The sequence below is a fragment of the Bubalus bubalis genome, chromosome 1 (genome assembly GCF_019923935.1).
Source record: "Bubalus bubalis isolate 160015118507 breed Murrah chromosome 1, NDDB_SH_1, whole genome shotgun sequence".
Taxonomy (NCBI): Eukaryota; Metazoa; Chordata; class Mammalia; order Artiodactyla; family Bovidae; genus Bubalus; species Bubalus bubalis.
This window is the reverse complement of record NC_059157.1, coordinates 82,599,599-82,624,650: the sequence shown is the minus strand read 5'-3', so window position 1 is coordinate 82,624,650 and position 25,052 is coordinate 82,599,599. Positions and strand designations below refer to the sequence as shown.

The following is a 25,052-nucleotide window of genomic DNA, read 5'->3' as shown; positions in this document are numbered from 1 at the left end:
ATGGCATGGCAACTCACTCCAATATTCTTGCCTGGAGAATCCCATGAGCAAAAGAACCTAGAGGTCTGCAATCGTGGGCTCACAAAGACAGGGACATGAGTAAAGAGACTTAGCACACATTCAAGCGAAGAACTGATCAAAGCTACACAGATTTCCTTATTAAAAACTCACATATTTCTATATTAAAAATGTCTTAAGTAAAATTTGTTAGAAATCCACATTCTATTGAGATGAACTCAACTTGTTTTCCAATTACAATAGTTGTTACTCATTGCTACACACTCACAATCAGTTCATTTTTAAAAATTGCTTCAGATGTAAGCATTAGGAAATCTTATTTACGTGAGGAAATTATTATTTACATAAATAAGTGGGTAGAAATGGAAATAGTTTATATAGCAGCATGACTTATTCTTCAATCTGAATGAAAATGAAGAACTAAAACTGCTTGATTTGAAATACTTAGTATTTGATATGTAGCCATTCACATTCTTAACACCAAATTTTAATTCTTTTTTGTTTAACACATATACAAGGAACAATACACCTTAATAAGATTTTCAGAAGAATGAAGGAATGATTATATATATAAATAAAGCAAAAGAGCAATTGTGAATAGAGAATTGGGAAAGAGATTTAGCTTGAGAGTTTGAGCTTAAATACAATGTGATTCTCCACAAGTCAACATCAGCACTTATGAAAGCTGAGGATATGAAAACTGATTTCCTTAAAGTGTAAATGACAGTGTGCCTCTTGGACATGTTCTGTGATTCTCCAATTCACATGTACCTCAGTTTGAAAACTGCCAGAGGTACTTTCATCCTACTTCATGAATGTTTATGGATTATTCAGGTGTTGCATAAAGTGCTTCATATAAAGCCTTGAATTTAATAGTCAAGCACCATTTATATATAAAATTCATAACTTTTAAAGCCAAATTCATGCCATATGCTAATGTACCTAATCATACTATATGCAACATTTTTTATTTAAATGAACATGGCACTGTCATTATGCTTTTCAATATTCATTCCCAAATATTTTGAATGACAAGGGCACTAAAGAGTATAATGAGCTTGTGAATATATTGTATTTATTAGACCTCTATGGGAACACCAGGCAATTAGCCCACTATAGTTGTATTGTCAGGCTCTTCCATTTGCATTTTCTACAATTTTTTGTCCCCAGTAATACTACATCCCAGTCAAGTTTTCATCTTCAGGATTCTCCTTTTATTTCTACACTTTGGTACACTGCATAATTGCACATTACGCATACCCCGTCCATGAATATTAGCCAATAGATGACATTTTTTCAGCAGAAAATTTTAATTTAAAAGTGAATCAAAGTAGGCATTTTATCTGGGGACCACGTGTCTAACAGAGCAGTCATTTCCAACTAAGGATAGTGAAGTCAAAGTTACAGCAAATCTACTTTACAATGTTATCATACATGCCAAACATAATATTGAATTACCAACAAAATGTGTTATGCACAATACACTATAATTAGACTTATACATTCACTGCACTTGTAGCCCCAACATGTATGTAATTTGGTGAAAAGAACCACAGTGTTGAAAGCAAATGTGAAATTTGCTAAATGAATTTTTGAAAGCCTAAGTCATTTGACCTTTCCAGTTTAAACAACCTAATATAAAAATTAGTCATTCTTGGACTTGGGACATTAGAAATAAACTGCCCAAAATAATAGTCATCATGTTCTGGGTTATTCATACTCTGAATTATTATAGTAAAATTCTGAAGTGTTTCAATGAATAAAATAATAATACTCAGCCCTCTGAAATCATAGATAAAGCCAAGAATCAATCACCCCTCTTTGTATTTGTGTACACACAAACAGGACTGACCTGTTCCTGGAAGGGTACGGGGCACTGGAGCAATTCTGCTCCAAGTTTCAGGGTGTAAATTTATGTCATGACTTATAAGATTTTTTCCTAATTTACTGAATACTGACTTAAATATTCAATCTTTAGCAATTTGCAAGTTCCTTACCTCAATTTAACATTTACTCAAGAAACACACAGGAAATAAATTATGATTGATAAATGAGTAATCAGAGACCTGGAAGTGATCCCCTGAGCTTATCTCCTCAATATCTAAATAAAATTCCCTCCAAAGTCTGAGGTCAATTTCTAGACTGTCTTGGAGAGAAGTTATTACTTATTCTCAAAGGCAATTTGGAACAATTCCTTTAAAAATGATTTAGCATCTAGTAGCTACAATTAGAATCCCAATGTGAGAATTTTTTTCTCTTTATTTGCAAAGAAAATGGTAGAAATGAAAATATTTAGAAATAATATTTGTAAAGCACTATATTAAAAAAGCATATACTACTCATGATAGGTACCAATTATATATTTGACTGAATATTTACATATAAAATTGAAGGATTCCAGAGTATCAGTTTTTCAATGATTTCTCTCTTTTGACTACTTTCAACCAAGATACTGTGTAATATGTATGTACTGTCTCTTGCTCTCTTTCTGCCTTATAATCTGTTCTCTGCTTTCCTGCCTATGTATATATACATTGTGATGCTTATTCTTGCATCTCTTATTTATACTTACAATCTTATAAAACAGGTTGCATCTGTAGAATTTAAATGTGATTAAGTCTCAGTAATTGTGCTTGAGCTACATACTTCATGACATTGCAAAGTATCTAATTATTTGGCCTTGAATAAGAACTGATTTTCTACATGATAAAGAAAATGTACTGTCATACCAAAGTAATTCAAAATTCGTAAAGAAGTCAGAATGGTATGACATGCCTTGTTTTAAAAGAAACAACTCTGAACCATGTTAGACAGACCATCAAAGCCAATTACTGAACCAAGTAAGTTATTTGATTCTGAAAAACTATTCAACATGGATTAATCTAAGTTCTAAAGAAATAATTGAAGATCTCTCAATTTAAGAACAGAAATATTGTAGGTTATAAGACAAATTGTATGTTGTTTAGTTAGAATTTATTTTCTTCTGGCCCTTTTTTTGGATGTATTTGTAAACTTGGATTCTCTGAATTCTGTTACTTCCAAGTGGTGGGTGGGGGTGGAGAAAACACACCTTTTTAGATAGCTGACTTTTCCTCCTAGCTAAGGCTTTATTCTGATTATGATAATAGCTAATACTTATTAATTACTTTTTACATTCTAGGAGCTGTTTTTTTTTCTTACTTTATCCTCCCAACAATACCACAAAAGAGATGCTACTGTTATTTCTAGTTATCTCTAATTTATATATGAGTATCCAAGGTGGTTAAGTATTTACCCATGGTCACACAGTAAATAAGAGGTAGAACAAAGATAAAATCTAGATCCTCTGATTTATGCCATTGATACTGATTAAAGCAATGATGCTTTGAATTATTGTTTTCTGCAAAGGAAACTCTATAAAGTATATAAATGCTGAATTCTTTACCAGATTGGAGATAATATGATTTAAACATTTACCAATACTCAAAACCATAACTCTGGATATGTCTGCTTGCTTTATACACTTTGTATCAAGTGTTAGGATGCACTCAGAATTTACACAGGAACAGAAGAAAGGGGCCCTGCAGAGGCACCAGCCCCGGTAGAGCTTGAACACATGTTATCATACACCTTCTGGATTATGCCCTGTTTCCTTGCTGCCATCATACTCACTCTATGTAATAGCTTTCCCCTTTTATTTAGCTTTTAGAATTTACTCTGCTAGTAGCTTTGAAACCAAAATTAATCCCTGTGTTGTAAATATATGTGTAAAATAAGGTAAGCTCTAAATAGAGTCTCAGTGCTGCTGTGAGAATCAAGAACTTCACTACAGGAACTCATGACACACCTAGAAGAGATATGCACCACCTTGGATTCCAAGCTTAACAGCAAAGGTGTTTCTTAGAAAATGATTTGGAAAAAACATTTTTCTTAGAATATATATTAGGCTCGTATGGTATAATGTTATAAACATGATATTGTTTCAAGGTCTTCTGCACCATGGGTGAATTCTTTACCATCTAAGCACTAGGGAAGCCCCATTAAGATAAAAAATACACAAATATGTCAGTATTAACATATATAAAATCTTGCAGAAAATGTAAAGGTTACTCCTAGTCTACTTTCAACCTAGTGTAGTATGAGAAAAATGTTTCAAACATAAGAAAAACCTTCTGAGAAAGTATAGAGTGTCCTCAGAGGATTCATAGAATACCTTCACTGACATTCTTAGACATGTAATCAACTGCTGCTGCTGCTGCTAAGTCGCTTCAGTCGTGTCTGACTCTGTGTGACCCCATAGACAGCAGCCCACCAGGCTCCCCCGTCCCTGGGATTCTCCAGGCAAGAACACTGGAGTGGGTTGCCATTTCCTTCTCCAATGCATGAAAGTGAAAAGTCAAAGTGAAGTCGCTCAGTCGTGTCCAACACTTAGCAGCCTCAGGGACTGCAGCCTACCAGGCTCCTCCGTCCATGGGATTTTCCGGGCAAGAGTACTGGAGTGGGGTGCCATTGCTTTCTCTCAATGGAATCTACTAGATTGCTTCTTATATATATATAGGTGCTGCAGTTGGTAAAGAAACTGCCTGACAATGCAACAGACTCAAGAGACAGGGCTTTGATCCATAGATCGGGAAGATTCCCTGGAGAAGGAAATGGCATCCCACTCAAGTATTCTTGCCTGGATAATTCCCTGAACAGACAAATTTGGCAGACTACGGTCCATGGGGTCACAAAGACTTGGACATGACTAAGCCTGCACACACACAGATTATAAAGGGATTTTTTTTCTTATGACAGTGATCTGAGCAGCCTCACATATTCATGTTCCTTTAACTGACTAACAGATGAATTGCTGTTTTTTAGTTGCTGAGATGTGTCTGACTCTTTGAAATCTCATGGACAGTAGCCCTCCAGGTTCATCTATCTATTGGATTTCCCAGGCAAGAATATGGAGTGGGTTGCCATTTCCTTCTCCAGGGGATCTTCCAGACCCAGGGATCAAACCCACGTCTCCTGATTGGAAGGTAAATTCTGTACCACTATGCCACCTGGGAAGCCCAACAGATGAGTATTAGCAAGTAAAATGTAATTTTACCACCACCCTTATGGCACAAAGTGAAAAGGAACTAAAAAGCATCTTGATGAAAGTGAAAGAGGAGAGTGGAAAAGTTGGCTTAAAGCTCAACATTCAGAAAACTAAGATCATGGCATCTGGTCCCATCACTTCATGGGAAATAGATGAGGAAACAGTGGAAACAGTGTCAGACTTTATTTTTTTTGGCTCCAAAATCACTGCAGATGGTGATTGCAGCCATGAAATTAAAAGATGCTTACTCTTTGGAAGGAAAGTTATGACCAACCTAGATAGCATATTCAAAAGCAGAGCCATTACTTTGCCAACAAAGGTCCGTCTAGTCAAGGCTATGGTTTTTCCAGTGGTCATGTATGGATGTGAGAGTTGGACTGTGAAGAAAGCTGAGCACCGAAGAATTGATGCTTTTGAACTGTGGTGTTGGAGAAGACTCTTTTTTTAAATTTTATTTTATTTAACTTTACAATATTGTATTGGTTTTGCCATATATCAAAATGAATCTGCCACAGGTATACATGTGTTCCCCATCCTGAACCCTCCTCCCTCCTCCCTCCCCATACCATCCTTCTGGGTTGTCCCAGTGCACCAGCCCCAAGCATCCAGTATCGTGCATCGAACCTGGACTGGCGACTCATTTCATATATGATATTATATATATTTCAATGCCATTCTCCCAAATCCTCCCACCCTCTCCCTCTCCCACAGAGTCCAAAAGACTCTTGAGAGTCCCTTGGACTGCAAGGAGATCCAATCAGTCTATTCTAAAGGAGATCAGTCTTGGGTGTTCATTGGAAGGACTTATGCTGAGGCTGAAACTCCAATACTTTGGCCACCTCATGCAAAGAGTTGACTCATTGGAAAAGACCCTGATGCTGGGAGGGATTGGGGGCAGGAGGAGAAGGGGCGACAGAGGATGAGATGGCTGGATAGCATCACTGACTCGATGCACATAAGTTTGGGTAAACTCCGGGAGTTGGTGATGGACAGGGAGGCCTGGCATGCTGCGATTCATGGGGTCGCAAAGAGTCAGACACAACTGAGTGACTGAACTGAACTGAAGTTACAGATCTTCAAATCTTTACATTTTGAGATTATATCCAAATGGATAATATCAGGTGTAGTTGTTGTTGTTCAGTCGCTCAGTCATTTTGGACTCTTTGTGACCCCATGGACTGTAGCACGCCAGCCTTCCTTGTCCTTTACCACCCTCCCAGAGCTTGCTCAAACTCATGTTCATTGAGTCCGTGATGCCATCCAACCATCTCATCCTCTGTCAATTCCTTTTTCTCCTGCCTTTGATCTTTCCCCAAATCAGGGTCTTTTCTAATGAGTCAGCTCTTTGCATGAGGTGGCCAAAGTATTAGAGTTTCATCTTCAGCATCAGTCCTTTCAGTGATTATTCAGGATTGACTGGTTTGATCTCTTTGCAGTCCAAGGGGCTCTCAAGAGTCTTCTCCAACACCACATTTCAAAAGCATCAACTCTTTGATGTTCAGCCTTCTGTATGGTCCAACTCTAACATCCATACATGACTACTGAAAAACCATAACTATGACTAGCCTGGCCTCTGTTGGAAAGGTAAGGACTCTGTTTTTAATATGCTGTCTAAGTTTGTCATAGCTTTTCTTCCAAGGAGCAAGTGTCTTTTAGTTTCATGGCTGCAGTCACCATCTGTAGTGATTTTGGAGCCCAAGGAAATAAAGTCTGTCACTGTTTCCCCATCTATTTGCTATGAAGTGATGGGACCTGATGCCATAATTTTCGTTTTCTGCATGTTGAGTTTTAAGCCAGTTTTTTCACTGTCCTCTTTCACCTTCATCAGGAGGTTCTTTAGTTTCTCTTCACTTTCTGCTATAAGAGTGGTGTCATCTGCATATCTGAGGTTATTGATATTTCTCCTGGCAATCTTTATCCCAGTTTCTGCTTCAGCCAGCCCAGCATTTCTCATGATGTACTGGGCCTATAAGTTAAATAAGCAGGGTGGAAACATGCAGCTTTGACCTACTCCCTCCGAATTTGGAACCAGTTCTTTGTTCCATGTCCAATTCTAGCTGTTGCTTCTTGACCTGCATAGGGGTTTCTCAGGAGGCAGGATTACCATCTCTTTAATAACTTTCCACAGTTTGTTGTAATCCACACAGGCAAAGGCTTTAGTCAATGAAACAGAAGTAGATGTTCTGGAATTCTCTTGCTTTTTCTATAATCTAATGGATGTTGGCAATTTGATCTCTCGTTCCTCTGCCTTTTCTGAATCCAGCTTGAACATCTGGACGTTTTTGGTTCATGTACTGCTCAAGCCTCGCTTGGAGAATTTTCATGAGATGAGAATACCAGACCACCTTACCTGCCTCCTGAGAAACCCCTATACAGGTCAGGAACCAACAGTTAGAACCAGACATGGGACAAAGGACTGGTTCCAAATTGGGAAAGGGGTATGTCCAAGCTGCATATTGTCTTCCTGCTTATTTAACTTATATGCAGAGCACATCATGCGAAGTGCTGGGCTGGAGGAAGCACAAGCTGGAATCAAGATTGAGGGAGAAATATCAATAACCTTGCATAAGCAGATGACACCACCCTTATGGCAGAAAGTGAAGAGGAACTAAAGAGCCTCTTGATGAAAGTGAAAGAGGAGAGTGCAAAAGCTGGCTTAAAATTCAACATTCAGTAAACAAAGATCATGGCATCCGGTCCTGTCAGTTCAGTTCAGTCACTGTCAAGTCTGACTCTTTGCAACCCTATGGACTGAACATGCCAGGCTTCCCTGTCCATCACCAACTCCTCAGGCTTGCTCAAACTCATGTCCATTGAGTCAGTGATGCCATCCAAACATCTCATCTTCTATTGCCCTCTTCTCCTACTGCCTTTAGTGTTTCCCAGCATCAGGGTCTTTTCCAATGAGTCAGTTCTCCTCTGGTTCCATCAGTTCATGGCAAATAGATGGAGAAGCAGTGGAAACAGTGACAGACTTTATTTTCTTGGGCTCCTAAATCTCTGCGATGGTGACTGCAGCCATGAAATTAAGAGACACTTGCTCCTTGGAAGAAAAACTATCACAAAACTAGAGAGCACATTAGAAAGCAGAGACATTATTTTTCCAACAAAAGCCAGAATAGTTAAAGCTATGTTTTCCAGTAGTCATGGACTGATGTAAGAGTTGGGCCATAAAGAAGGCTGAATGCCAAAGAATTGATGTTTTTGAACTGTGTTGTTGAAGGAGACCCTTGACAGCCCCTTGGACTGTAAGGAGATCACATCAGTCACTCCTCAAGTAAATCAGTCCTAAATATCCATTGGAAGGACCGATGCTGAAACTGAAGCTCCAATACTTTGGCCACCTGATACGAAGAGTTGACTCATTTGAAAAGACCCTGGTTTGGGGAAAGATTGAAGGCAGGAGGAGAAGGGGACGACAGAGGATGAAGTGGTTGGATGGAATCACTGACTAATGAACGTGTGTTTGAGGAAGTTCTGGGAGATGGTGAAGGACAGGGAAAGCTGGCATGCTGCAATCTATGGGGTCACAAAGAGTGGGACGTGATTAAGTGACTGAACAACAACAACAATTTTGAAGAGTTTGTATGGAAAATGATTTGTGTAGGAAAGAGAGATGCTATCTCTAAAATAACAAAAAATAAGGGTATAAGAAAAGTGTACGTATATGAATTCCTTTGTTCACCATGTGTGTCTCCATTCAAGGAAGTTACCCACATTCTCTTAATGCTTTATATTGATATAGTGCATATATTAATAAAAAAGCACAAATCTTAGTAAGTAAAAAAGCCATCAATATTCAGACAAAAGATGCATCCATTGTATACAGATTTTTGAACTAACCTCTGAAAGGATTTCTGGAGAAGTGAGAAAGCATATTGATAATCATAGAAATATTATAATCTGTAACAGTGAATGTTTGCTCTTTATTCACTTAAAATTTAGTACCATATTTTAGTACCATATTATTATCAATATTGTAGTACTGTATTTTACAATTCTCTTCTAACTTTGACTTTTAAAAATATTCTAGGTCAAGACATGCAGAAACCAAGCTTATTCAATGATTTCAGATATTATATAAAATGATCAAACAAGGTCTAAATAAAAAAATTAAATGGCTAAGGAATCTTACTCGATTTTTTTGTGATGAATTTAGAGGTATGTTAAGTCAGGTAGAGCAAATGCGATCTTACTAAACCTGTCAGGTAAATCTTGGGTTTATTACTGGACTAAGAATAAACAGAAATCATCTTCTACAAATGGAACTGACAATTCCTTTGCAATGCTGACCCTTGTCTGAGGTTTACAGCATGAGCTTGGCCACTGGCCAATGTGAACAATGTTTAAATTTCTTTATGGCAGTTCAATGAGCTTTCAGATGTTCATCTGCTTTACCTACTGTGCTTAATAAAGAGCAAGCCAATGCATTTTCTCATCTCCTTTTCATCACTAATAAGAGCAACCATCAACCTTATGAAAGATATAGTCTGCTTTTTCTTTCAGTTTTCCTTTCCAGTAGCTCTGCTCTGAAGCTTTAATAGAGCACCATTATCCCACCTATCATCATTACATAGATTTGGATATAAAGCTATGTACATCTTGTCACTAAAACGCAGTAACTACAAACAGTAAAAGCCTTAGGGAATTACTTCTGTTCTTGAACATCAACATTTAAAAAGAGTTTCAGTATATTAATGAAATAGTTGATTTATAGAAGCCTTCATATTCTGGAAAACTGAAAAGGTTAAGAAATTTCTAATAGCAAAACAAGATTTTATAATGCATAACACCAATAACTTTTCAAAGAAAAATTAGCTTTATATATTAGTATATAGTGCTTATATATATATATATATGAACATGTAACCTGCATGCATATATGTATATAATAGACATGTACATGTTATATACATCCATATACATATAAAGTTATTCATACGTATACATGCATATATACTTACATATGCATGTATATTTTTACATATACCAATATTTATGATCTTCAAAAAAACCCAGTATGGTAGCAGATACATCAGCCAAATCTAAAATTCACTCCCAGTCTGCCACTTGGAGATCTGTCAAGCTAATAATGAAGCATATTGTGCGAGCACACACACTGGGCACAGAGCGAGTGTTTTGTGAACCCTGGTTCTACACTCGCCATCATCTCCTATCAATCATGTCCTCAGCAACAGCAGGGGCAATGGAAATAGAAGCAGAGGTAATTGGAGGCATGACTCAGTTCCACATGCCTGAAAAATAAAGGCCCCAGATATCCTGTTAAAACATTTTTGTGTTATAATCTTACCCAATTCTATACTGAAAAAAAAAGAGGAAAGTATTATATTAATGAATATATTAAGTTCTTGCCTCTTTAAATAACTATTGTCAATCTCTTTTTCTCAGTTCCAATAACCAAGGGAACTTGGTTTTCCAGTCACTAATTCAGCAGCAAGAACTTGCAAATTTTCACATTGTGATGCTGTGCAAAATATCATCAAAAGAAAAGTATTCGCTTACTAGATTAGAAAAAGGATTGGGTTTCTTAATTAGACAGACCTGAATTTATATCCTGGCATTAAGACACAGGGAAAATCAGTAAGTTCTCTTAGCCCTGTCTAGGTAAAGTGTGGCTTACAATATTTACCTTGTAAGGCTTATGCTGAAGATCAAATGGTATGTTAACCACTGAGTACACACAAGGCAATCAATAAATGCCAATTCAAATGTATTTATGACTTACACTTCAGACAGGATACGCACAATTCAAGATGGAATCGGTTACTATAAAATACTCATTAAAAAGTGAAGAAGAGCACACAAAAGGAATATAGGGAGAAAAAATAAAATTGTGAGTTTAGTATCCAAAAGATACGTTGAAAGGATGTAGCTCTTTGTAAGATGTAACAAGTCACATAATTCTGGGTTCTTGTATAGAGAATGCAAGCAAGATATCATGGCCATGACATGAATCAAATTACAAACATGAAAACAAGCCCAAGGAACTGTACAAGCTCTTCTGGTACTGGCATGCATGTTCAGTCGTGTCTGACTTTTTGTGACCCCATGAACTATAGCTCCTCTCTCCATAGGACTTCCCAGGCAAGAATACTGGAGTGGGTTGCCAGTTCCTCCTCCAGGGTCTGGTACTAGAGCTAGAAGTAAATGTAAGGGGCCTCAGAGAGAAGACATAGTGAAAAGTATTGAATAGCATTCTTAAAAGCATTCTTGCAATATCTACAGCCTGGAGCTTCACAGGCTATTTCTGAAAATAGAGGTTGATGGGCTTCAGGTTCCTTATTTCCCCAGATTCTCTACACAAGAGAGGCACAAGGTCACGTACATTGCCCCACACTCAAGGTCCAGTTTCACACTTACTAATTGTATGTGACCTTGGACAACTGGGCAGTTTCTCTAAGCCTCTAGTTTCCTCTCATGGGAGATGGGGACATGACGGTGCTTCTCCATGGGCCTTTGTGTGTGTGTTAGTCACTCAGTCATGTCTGACTCTTTGTGACCCCACAGACTGCAGCCTGCCAGGCTTCTCTGTCCATGGAATGCTCCAGGCAAGAATACTGTAGTGGGTTGCCATCCACTTCTCCAGGGCCATGGGCCTTTGGGGGAATTAAATGAAGTGTTGAGCTTAGTTACATGCCAAAGGACAGAAGTGGCTATTTCGGGAAAAAAAAAATAGATCTGATGTTGGGGGGTTCTTCTAATTTTCAAAAAAGGCACAGTCACTGAACTCGATCTATAGGAACTTTTTTCTATCAAGGTTATTATTAATACATCCCGTAATATAACCACATTTACTTGTCATCTTTGCATTAGTATCACATTACAGGATAAAGGGAATCAAATGTCAGATTTGAATTTATGTCAGCATGTCAGAGTATCCTAAAAGAGAACTAACTCCGTAGCAGCTGTCTGAACCCTTTGCTTGAGAAAATTCCCTAACTCCAAAGGCTTTCTCCTTGATATCTCTTTTATTACTTCTTCACATTCTTAGTTCTTGCACTACGACATCCTAGTCACTTTTTCTAGCTCTGTGCAGGTAATGTTCATTTCCTGTTTTTAAATATTCACCTTCATGTGACTCTTCCTGAAATTTTTATTTTTTTCTCCCAGATAAAGAAATTTCATTTTATTTTTTTTTGCATAAGTGTCACTTTCGAATTAGCTAAGTAGTAAGTATGACTTCGTATGCCTTCAAAAGTTACATATATTTCTAAGTAAATCCCAGAAAGGATGAGTCCTGAGGCAAAATTGTGAGTGAGATGCTTTAGCTTGGGTTCCGATTTAGGCTCTGCTAATGTATGATTTGAGATTTTTAACCTTAATTCATAGCTGTGTAAAAGGAGAGATTATTCTAGATCAGGTTTTCTCAATCTTGAAGAGATTTGCCTAGGCAATTCTTTGTTGTAGAGGATGCTCTGTGCATTACAGGATATTCAGCAACACCTCTGGCCTCTAAGCACCAGATGCCAATAGCAATCTCCTTCCCCAGTTGTGACAACCAAGAATGTCTTCAGACATTGACAAATGTTGCAAAATTGCCTGAGTTGAGAATATCAGACTAGGCTTTAAAATTATATGAGTGTTATGCTGAAAAAGTCTGTATCAGCATTTTATTTCTTCATATTTCCACTAAAATACAAGTTCCTTGAAGGCAGGGACATTTTTCTGGTTGGTTCAGAGCCACATTTCCAGTGAATACTTGGTAGAGTAGGCACTCATTAGATGTTTGTTGACAAAAATGAATAAATGATGGAACAATATCTAACTCCATAAAGGTTGAAATCTCTCCATTTATTACATCTTTGCAGCATGTTTTGATGGGTCCTTAAACACTATTTGTCTTTCATGCTTATTCCACTTTTATTTCCTTAAAAATATTGTCTTTCACCCTTTTAACATAAATTCAGTTCATATACCTTTTTAGAATCCAAGATACTTGGAAGGAAGAACTGTATTCTCTTTCTTTCCGATTTAGCACATTGATAAATGTATGCCAGAGAAATATTACATGTGCTAAATCAGATTGAAATATTTCATATATCTTCAATACAGTAGTATGATATAGACAGTAAATAGATCCTAATTTCTGAAATACAGATTTTCTTCCTTAATAACTACCAGATAAGCAAAATTATTTATTCCCAACCATTCATATACACAGGTTTGTTTCCGAGCTTCACAAACCTTTACATGTTCTTTATGCATTAATTCAAGATCAGTATTCTCCCATTCCATAGCATATGCTTTCTCTTTTCTTGTTGAAAGTGAGTCTTCATGTCAAAAAATAGCAGCTGTTCTCAATTAGAGTATCCACTTTTAACCTCTTGTGGCTTTGTAACTGACCACTGAACAGAGAGTTCAGGGATATTTCACGTTCAAGATCTTTAGCTATTAGAAGCCATTCTTATTATTTTTAAAAAATCACACAAAAAAATCTGTAACTAATCATATGATGATTTTGAGTTTCATAATCTCGATGCTCCCTTGAGATCCCTGGGTCTCCTCACACACAACAAATCTGTGATTAAATGTCCACATTGCGACTGTGTTTCTGAAAGACAATCGATAGCTACACATTTCTGAGGACTGCAGGGACAGCAGTAGATGAGAATATGATCAAAGTTTTATTCTAGGATAGTTCTATTACTATCATAGATTCTATTCTCTCATAGAAGGGGCCATAAGTGATTTTAGAGTTATTTGCCAACAGGATGTTTTGCCTACATCCTAGAAGATGAGAATTTACAATAGCAGAGTATACATTCAGTCTTTCCAGTCGTATGATTCTTTCCAAATGGCTCTGACTTTGGAAGCACTTTTATCAAATATTATCAAGACTCATACTTCTCTGTACAATTACTCTCTATTGAAGTTTAGTGCCAGCTGTCAGAGCTGTAATGTAAACCCTTATTAGCTCTTGTAAGTTCTACTCTGGAACTAATAAGGGATTGTCAAAACTATCCAAACACAGAGAGAAATGGGGGGATAAATCACAGAAAAGAGGATGGAAATTGTTCAATGAATCTGTACTAGCAAAACAATCTTTGTGAAATGATTACCGATGCATTTCGCAAAATCTCAAGGTGGAGAAAAAGATCTAGTTTTCAGTTTATTTTGCATAGGGTTTGATTTTCTTTCCTTTGGGAGAGGCTGACTAAAAGCAATAAAACAAATTGAAGAAGTTAATGAAATATCAATAATCTCCTTTAAAAATCTTTCCATGTATTCTGTAAAAATGTTACACTGCATTCCTCAAATTTTAAAATATGGAAGATTTGATAATATCTGAACAGCTAGAAAGAAAAAGTATAAGTTTGACAAACTGAAGACGAATATTCTTTTAAAAAGCAATAGATTATATAATATCTAAGCTTTAAAAACTTTTTTTACATACTGGAATGCAGCAGATCAGAAGGAAGGAAGGCTGTCTATATAAACCCCAAAGTAATCTAAGTTAAAGAAATGAAATTTAAGACTTCCTACAGGGTCCAACTAGACTTGATGGTAAATTACTATGACAGATCCACAATCTATTTGACAAGGTAATATTCATTAAGAAGTCAAAATAACTATAAATTTTATATATTTGAAATAACCAATATTTCCCCTTTCACAGACATGGCTTTTTCTTGGAAAATTTGAATCTCTTTTCAGATGAGTTTACATTGATTAGATATTTTGTAAGTGGTATCAGAGCAATATTCTGATCTTCCTTTGAAATGAGACTGAAAATGCAGTGACAGAAATAACCCATTTCAAGGAAAATCAGAGCTATTTTACTTCCTGCAACTGAATTTTTTTTTTCATGTCTTAAATTCTCATAGTGAATACTATCCTGAGAAGCTTCATCCATATTTGTCACAGACATACTCTCAAACAAGCTACACAATGAACAAATTATTTGTGTCTCCCAAAGATTATACATGTGACATATAGGGGTGACCCAAATTATTATTTCCCACTTTAAAACATTGGACCAGACAAAGTATCTGAAATTTCACAGACCTTGCTGCTGCTAAGTCACTTCAGTCGTATCCGACTCTGTGCGACCCCATAGACGGCAGCCCACCAGGCTTCCACGTCCCTGGGATTCTCCAGGCAAGAATACTGGAGTGGGTTGCCATTTCCTTCTCCAATGCATGAAAGTGAAAAGTGAAAGTGAAGTCTCAGTCATGTCGGACTCTAGCGACCCCATGGACTGCAGCCTACCAGGCTCCTCCGTCCATGGGATTTTCTAGGCAAAAGTACTGGAGTGGGGTGCCATTGCCTTCTCCGTTACAGACCTTACCATAGCTAAAAATAAAAGAAAGATAGAAAAGAACTTTATATTCTAAAAGCAAATACCCTAGAGTTATTTCATGTAAGACAACTGCAAACTAGGTCAGAACCTCAGGAAAATACCTTAATACTGACCTATAAAATGGTCTTCTGGGTTAGGATAAAGAGTAGTAAAATATTTATTAAAAGAAGAAATTCTTACTATTTATCCCTCTTTGAACAATGCAGTTTCTATAACTGAAGATAAATCTATATTTTACTAAAATTTAATTCTTATTTATTTATAATCTTGCATGATAGTTTTAACATCTATAAAACTGTCTGGATCTTTTAAGGTCTTTTATGTTGATTTGTTGCTGATCACTTGACATTCTTATTTATTATGAGGTATTTAAATCATTGGATATGATTTTGTTCTACTCTCTAAATTTAATGATGGTCATATCTCTCCTAATATGTTTGCAATTAAATTGTCTCTGACTACTCAAAATAATCTGATTTGTAGTGTATACAGAACAAAGATTTCACATTTCTTTCTAGTATCTTAAACATGCAAATTCATGGTTTAAACTTTATACTGTTTGTTTTTATATAGACTAAAAATGAACTATAATACTTAAGTCACAAATCAAATACACTCCCTTATTTTTCCTCTCATTTTCAGATTTGAAAAGAGTTTTTACTTAATTACTGCTCAGATAGTGTGTTGACATGCTTGGATTGAAAGTTTCTAGTAATATCACATGATAATTCATGTAAGCATATTTGGCATTTACTTCATAAAATTTATGCTGTTTCCTCTACTGTTTTCTTTTCTCTTTGTGTGATTCTCAAGTGAACATAAATACCTAAAATAAATCAAATAGATATAGTTATTTTCTATATAAAGTAAATTGGTTTGAATAATATTTTGACTCACTTGATTACTTATTTTTGACTCAGATAATTTCTTCAAGGATATTATTATATCCTCACCAACTATCTAAGATAGTCTTGTATACAATAAATATTAGGGTATAAAACAGTTTGCAAAAATTTTAGGTTTAATGTTTTTGAAATTTAGCAATTTTATTTTACTATTATAATTGCTTGTTTCCTAAACTGTATTTTCTTAAATCAGTAAAAATCTATAAGTCCCTCTGGTTATACAATATAAAAATGTCCACATGTAAATTCAAAGACACTTTTGAAAAATCAGTGGGAAAAGCCTGTGCTAAAGAAAATTGGAGACTGAGTCAAATACTGGATGGGAAAAATCAAAGGTCATGAGTGTTTAGAAGAATAAAAATGAAAGCTAATGATATTATAAAAGAATACAGGGAATATCACCTATGATTGAACAGACTAGAGGTTTAATGGAACTAAAAATGAAGTCACCTCAGAAAACTTCTAATTAAAAGAAGGTAGGCAACCAATTAGAGAATGATAAATACTAAGCACTGAAGAATTGATGCTTTTGACCTGTGATGTTGGAGAAGACTCTTGAGAGTCCCTTGGACTGCAAGGAGATCAAGCCAGTCAATCCTAAAGGAAATCAATCCTGAATATTCATTGGAAGGACTGATGCTAAAGCTGAAGCTCCGATACTCTGGGCACCTGATGCAAACAGCCAACTCATTGGAAAAGACCCTGATGCTGGGAAAGATAGAAGGCAAGAAGAGAAGGGGACAACAGAGGATGAGGTGGTTGGATGGCATCATCTATTCAGTGGACATGAGTTTGAGCAAGCTCTGGGAAATGGTGAAGGACAGAGAACCCTGACATTATGCAGTCCATGGGGTCGCAAAGAGTTGGACACGACTGAGTGACTGAACAACAAATATAAATTCATTGGACAGTTTCTCTCCCTCAAGGTATCTCTAAGTTCTAATGTTTAAGGTTAGATAGAGACTATTGAATGGGTGAGTCTGTCATTTCTAAGTGAAATGAATAATTCTTCATCTAGTTCCTATCTAATTGAAAACATCTTCAATTATAATCTGCTAGGCTGAAGGCACAACGTCCTTTAAACAGATATGATATAGTCCCTCCCCTCAAGACACTTCCAGTCTGAAAACAACTGTAAAGAAATACTTCTGAATTCATTAAAACATATGAACATCTTGTACTTCTGGAAGATGCACACAGACTAAGGAGGTGCTGAGAAACCTCTGAGGTTTTCGATTTTCTCTAGCACCTCTGTCAAAGCGAGCATTCTGTTACTGAAAGCGTGACTGTTTCTTTAAGAGACTTTCTGAACAGACAGAGAAATGAGTAAAGAGTAAGAGCTGGTAGGTTAAATAAACATAATTATGGAAAATCATCAAGAATTCAAATCTTCAAACTTCACATCAAACACACTTTTCTACTCAGCTGCTAATGTACAAGAACAAGGAATGAAGTTAGCATTCCACAATGAACCTACACAGATAAAACACAGAGCAACAGATTCTTCAGTGACATTAATAAGGTATTTGGTACATTAAGTCTAAACAAAGTTTGTAGGAGGAATATTTATAGTAACTCCCGGGTCTCTGGCTCAAATGTAATTAACTGACTAAATAAAAAGACATTAGCATTCTCATTTCTTCTCTCCAACTAAATCAAAATAGATAAAACAATTCATTTGCCAGGAGTAAAAATACATATGTAAAGATCACAAGGCTCCCTTGGTATTAATGTGAAATTTCCTCACACCTCCAATCTTCAAAACACAAAAGTGCTATCCTGGGATGTAAGAACTATGAAGGATTTCCCAAATGAAATGAACCAAGTAAACTCTGACTGTCAATAACTGAAAGCAAATAGCACAGAATTTAGGTTTATAATTGAAATTTTTCAATGCTATCTTATTAAAAAGAGGTTTATTAACATCCTATAATAACATCTCAACCTGTAATTTGACCATAGTCTCAACATCAAGCAAGTTTGTCAAAATCTGAGGAACATGGCCCCCAAAAGGTGTAAATCACACAAACACATGGTAAAATAAAACACATACTATGAGAGATAACATTTAAAGAAAGACCATATTTTAAAATGACATATTAGAGAAACTTCTAGAAAACCAAATTGGATGCATTTCTTACTTCCCTTACTAAATAATTATGTTACCATTAGTTTAAGTTTTTGTAGTTATTTATATGTGCATTTCTGTTTTACCAAATTCATCTTAATAAGTACTCTCCACATGGGAATTAGATGGGGAAACAGTGTCAGACTTTACTTTTTGGGGCTCCAAAATCACTGCAGATGGTGATTGCAGCCATGAAATTAAAAGATGCTTACTCCTTGGAAGGAAAGTTATGACCAACCTAGATAGCATATTCAAAAGCAGAGACATTACTTTGCCAACAAAGGTCCATCTAGTCAAGGCTATGGTTTTTCCAGTAGTCATGTATGAATGTGAGAGTTGGACTATGAAGAAAGCTGAACGCTGAAGAATTGATGCTTTTGAACTGGGTGGAGAAGACTCTTGAGAGTCCCTTGAACTGCAAGGAGATCCAACCAGTCCATCCTAAAGGAAGTCAGTCCTGGGTGTTCTTTGGAAGGAATGATGCTAAAGCTGAAACTCCAATCCTTTGGCCACCTCATGCAAAGAGTTGACTAATTGGAAAAGACTCTGATGCTGGGAGGGATTGGGGGCAGGAGGAGAAGGGGACAACAGAGGATGAGATGGCTGGATGGATGGCATCACCGACTCAATGGACAAGAGTTTGAGTGAACTCCAGGAGTCTGTGATGGACAGGGAGGCCAGGCGTGCTGCAATTCATGGGGTCGCAAAGAGTCAGACACGACTGAGTGACTGAACTGAACCCTCCTGAAAGTTTTCTTTTTTGTATTTTCAGTTTATTTGGCTATGCAATTTCTGATTAATTCTTTATCTATTAACCTTTCTTACAGTCTTCCCTTATTTTTTCCCTCTTACCAGTATGTGAAATAGAAAGGTTCATAATTTTCCACTCTTACGTTTCCTGTGTTCAATCTTCCCTAGCAAAAAAAGCCAGCAACATAAAGCATCTTATTACAGAAAATTCTGTTTTCCTCGCACTCATCCCCTCCCATACAAATACACTGCCCTCAACACACAACTTATTTTTAGGTGTAAACTATTGACTTAGCTCTGTTTAATAATTCACTTAAAAATATGTTTTTTTAGAGGCAGAAACCAAAATATTTTAAAACACATACACACATTTTTGCACTATAAACCAAACTAGTTTGGCAATGATAATATTCATCTTTCTCTTTCTAGCATCCTTGGCAGGATTTGGCATATATATTTAATAATTGAATCCACAGACAAAGTATAACTTTACTACTTTTCTTCATTCAGAAACATGAATTTATATAAAAGTTTGTATCAAGTACAAGACAAGTATAATGATATGGCTAAAATTGTGATCCTGCATAAAGATACCTTTGGTTTTACTTATAGTTCTGAAATCGATGAGCTTTTTGTCTACAAAATATTTTTCCTATCAGAGATTGTCTCATTTTAATCATTTAGTTCAATGAACTTTATCCCAAATATCTAGCTAGAGGGGAATAGATAATTTAGAGTATTTCATTACTAACATCGGAAAATGACCTACTAATGAAATTTAGATCCTTTATAAGACCTCTGTATAGAATAAGCTCAGAACACAAAAACTAATGGAACTTCTACACATTTGGGATCTCTGAGAAAATAACTTGATAAACAAATTATAAACCATTCCTTCTGGAATGCATAAGCTGGGTAAGATAGTTCCCTTTCTCCCTAACCAAAAGTTTCTAAGCACAATAATGATGGGTTCAAAACTCAATGCAGAGTCTTCTCACGATTAATGAATAACTTCCATGATTAACTTTGAAATGCTCTAAATTAATCTCCTTCTGCTTCCTTGTCAAGAAAGTTTGTACCTAGTAGAAGGTTTATTGGTCTGTGTTGTATTAAAATTATTCATTTATTATCTCTTTCATATTAGATTGTAAGCTCTGAGAAGGGAGGTACACTGACTTATTTATCTACGTTTTCTCACTGTCTGGTACATTATTATTTAGAACTTAGAGATTTTTAGAGATATTGAATTAAATTTGCTATACATTTTGGCATATCTAAGTTGCTTGACAACTCGTTTATCCTGATTTTGTTAGATATCACCTGAGCTAATCTTAGTCTTCCCATGGTATTTTGTCTAATAATTCTTCTTTCCTAAAAATCTAGAAACAGAGAGCTGTGATAAATAAGCTGAAATAGATGGACCTTATATTGACAGATTCTTGGTTACTTTGTGCCAGTTGCCTATGGTCCTACTCATCCTTTAATATACTCTAACTTCAGTAGAATACGTGTCCTTGTGGGGTTTCCTGGTCTCTGCCACGATTGGACTGAAAAATGGGAAAGCAGTGTGGGTTGACGTTTCAACTGCCACATTCAGAATCAGACTGCCTGGCTTCAGATCTCAAGTTCAACATTCCTAAAGGACCTAAGGCAAGATATTTAATCTTTCAAAACTTTTTTTTTAACTTCCTCATTTAAAAAATGGAGCTAATAATAGGATGTACTCATAGGCTATTTTGAGAGATAAATAAGATAACTCATGGACATAACTTAGCAAATGAGCACAGTTTCTGACATCCAATAAAGGCTTAATGCATATTTTAAAAAATTCTTTGCTTTCTTACTATACTTCCTATAATTAAGTAGATTCTCTCTAAATATTTCTTGAAATAAAGTGACTGATTCTTATTTTCCTCTGTTTTAGAAAACTGTAAACCTCTGTTTGCTGATCACTGTGTTATAAAATTACCCTGAGGTGTTTAAAATCTAGCCACATATGTATGTCAAGGTATTGTTCCATCCTTCTGTAAAATGAAACAAAACAAAAAAAAATAAGCTCATGAAATACATGAAATGTATTTAGTTATCTTTTCATCTATATCTAAGTAATACCATTCCTTTGTGTGCCTGAATTGAAGCCCTGTTGATAAACAATGATTTGTGAGTCATAGCAAACGATCCTGACTAGTTCCCAAGCTTAAAAACCAACCAGATTTTTAAAATAAAAAAGGAAACCATAACAAACACCAGCACCACCACTGACAACAAAAGCAAAATTACAAGCCTCAAGCCATGCTGGCCTATTATATTACAGGCTGTAAATTAATTGGTTGTGTATTAGATATTTAAGACATAGTAGACTATGCATTTAAACTGACATATTAAAAAATTTGCTAATATACAGTTGATTTAGACTCAACACTACATGTAAATCAGCATGAAGTAGAATACCTTGACACATCCTCTAATAATTGGAATATACAGTATTACTTTTACTATGAAATAGGAGGAAGCCAAATAGGGAAAGGAGTACATCAAGGCTGTATATTGTCACCCTGCTTATTTAACTTATATGCAGAATACATCATGAGAAATGCTGGGCTGGATAAAGCACAAGCTGGAATCAAGATTGCCGGGAGAAATATCAATAACCTCAGATATGCAGATGACACCACCCTTATAGCAGAAAGCAAAGAAAAACTAGAGAGCCTCTTTATGAAAGTGAAAGAGGAGAGTGAAAAAGTTGGCTGAAAACTCAATATTCAGAAAACTAAGATCATGGCATCTGTTCCCATCATTTCATGGCAAATAGATGGGGAAACAATGGAAACAGTGGCTGACTTTATTTTTGGGGACTCCAAAATCACTGCAGATGGTGACTGCAGCCATGAAATTAAAAGGCGCTTGCTCCTTAGAAGAAAAGGTATGACCAACCTAAAGAGCATATTAAAAAGCAGAGACATTGCTTTGCCAACAAAGATCCATCTAGTCAAAGCTATGTTTTTTCCAGTAGTCATGTATGGATGTGAGTTAGACTATAAAGAAAATTGAGCACCGAAGAATTGATGCTTTTGAACTGTGGTATTGGAGAAGACTCTTGAGAGTCCCTTGGACAGCAAGGAGATCAAACCAGTCCATCCTAAAGGAAATCAGTCCTGAATATTCATTGGAAGGATTGATGCTGAAGCTGAAACTCCAATTCTTTGGCCATCTGATGTGAAGAACTGACCCATTGGGGAAAGGGATGACAGAGGACGAGATGGTGGATGGCATCACTGACTCAATGGACATGAGTTTGAGTACACTCCAGGAGTAGGTGAAGGACAGGGAGACCTGGCGTGCTGCATTCCATGAGGGCACAAAGAGTCGGACACAACTGAGTGACTGAACTGGACTGAACTGAACTAAAATTCACCTGGCAACATAAGCAATTGGTAAGACATTACCCTAAGAACAAGCTGCACCTTGAAGTTACGTTACTGAAAAGTCATTACACTTGTAAATTCCAATCATATCCCATTTTATTTTCTATCTATTATTCTACTATAATTAGTTCTTAATTCAGAATATTTTTCTTTGAATAATTTGCTATTATGCATATGCATCTAATGCTGCAATTAGTATTTTTAAATGTTGTAAAAGTCTGATAATATATCATCACTATGTCGAGGAGGTGCTATTAATATTTTCAATATAATAAACTATAAGAATCAAGGAAATAAAACTTTGATACAAATATTATCTCTAAGAGTAATTTTGCCATAGAGTATCATTGAGTAACAAAAGTTACCAGTATGAGGTACCATTTCACTCCAGGCAGAATGGCTGCAATCCAAAAGTCTACAGGCAATAAGTCCTGGAGAGGGTGTGGAGAAAAGGGAACCCTCTTACACTGTTGGTGGGAATGCAAACTAGTACAGCCACTATGGAGAACAGTGTTGAGATTCCTTAAAAAACTGGAAATAGAACTGCCTTATGATCCAGTAATCCCACTGCTGGGCATACACACTGAGGAAATCAGAAGGGAAAGAGACACGTTTACCCCAGTGTTCATCGTAGCACTGTTTATAATAGCCAGGACATGGAAGCAACCTAGATGCCCATCAGCAGATGAATGGATAAGAAAGCGGTGGTACATATACACAATGGAGTATTACTCAGCCATTAAAAAGAATACATTTGAATCAGTTCTAATGAGGTGGATGAAACTGGAACCTATTATACAGAGTGAAGTAAGCCAGAAGGAAAAACACCAATACAGTATACTAACGCATATATATGGAATTTAGAAAGATGGTAACAATAACCCTGTGTATGAGACAGCAAAAGAGACACTGATGTATAGAACAGTCTTATGGACTCTGTGGGAGAGGGAGAGGGTGGGGAGATTTGGGAGAATGGCATTGAAACATGTATAATATCATGTATGAAACGAGTTGCCAGTCCAGGTTCGACGCACGATACTGGATGCTTGGGGCTGGTGCACTGGGACGACCCAGAGGGAGGGTATGGGGAGGGAGGAGGGAGGAGGGTTCAGGATGGGGAGCACGGGTATACCTGTGGCAGATTCATTTCGATGTTTTTCAAAACTAATACAATATTGTAAAGTTCAAAAATAAAATTAAAACAAAGGGAAAAAAATTCTGAAAAAAAAAAAAAGAAGTGGTTCGGTAAATTAAAATAAGTTTAAAAAACAGAAGCAATTCTGAATCTACTCTGAACTTTCTGAATACAATTTAATGTCACTTTCTTTTTAAGAATTCTTCTACTAAAGTTTGTCTCAAGGCAGCATGTAATATTGGTTGATTATGTGCATGTTTTATTTATTTATATTAACATTTTATGTGATCCTATTTATCTGGCTGACACATTTTTCTATTATATTTTTAAATAAGACACAAAGCATCATATAAAAATTATTTAAAATCTAAACAATTATTAGGCTCTTGCTCAATGGAAAAAAATGTGTGAGATATTTCGGCGCATACTGATGATATTGAGACAGAGACACATCTATTTCTTTCCTGGTGTGGATATCAGAGACTGTCAGTAGAAAACAAACTGGAGGAAACAGTCAGTTTTTAAATTTTTCCTCATCTGTACTCAGTCACTCAGTTGCATCCAACTCTTTGTGACCCCATGGAACATAGCCCATGAGGCTCCTCTGTCCATGGGATTTTCTCAGCAAGTACACTGTAGTGGGTTGCCATTTGCTCCTTCGAGGCTCCCTGATTAAGCTTTTATTATTTTATTTAAAATAAATCCCACAAAGATAACACAAACAGTACCACAGTGATAAAATATAATTCAAAGTGGAATATAAAGGTTACTGAGACTTCTCTCTAAGCAAGTAGTAGCTAGTATGTTGTTTCCAGTTTAGAATTTTCAAAACCATATTTAGTAACAGTATTCTGATATCTCTTGCCAAGGATCTAAATAACATGGAGAAGTATCAGACTAGGGTGTATCATTTCCTGTCATTAAAAAAAAATCTATAAACTATCTATGCTGCTGCTGCTTCTAAGTTGCTTCCATCGTGTCCGACTCTGTGCGACCCCATAGACAGCAGCCTACCATGCTCCCCTGTCCTTGGGATTCTCCAGGCAAGAACACTGGAGTGGGTTGCCATTTCCTTCTTCAATGCATGAAAGTGAAAAGTGAAAGTGAAGTCGCTCAGTCGTGTCCGACTCTAGCAACCCCATGGACTGCAGCCCACCAGGCTCCTCCGTCCATGGGATTTTCCAGGCAAAAGTACGGGAGTTGGGTGCCAAACTATCTATAGTTAAAAGCAAAATGCTATGTCCTGTTCAGATTCTGAGAAAGGTCAGTTTATATATAAAGTAGATTCATCTCTTTCACATGGAC

General features: G+C 36.3%; 1 protein-coding gene across 5 annotated transcripts in view; it reads right to left on the bottom strand.

Annotated features, from left to right (window-relative positions):
- EPHA3 (EPH receptor A3) overlaps positions 1-25,052 on the bottom strand; it is a 411,826-nt gene that overhangs the window by 258,992 nt on the left and 127,782 nt on the right. The gene's annotated exons all lie outside the window — the stretch shown is intronic.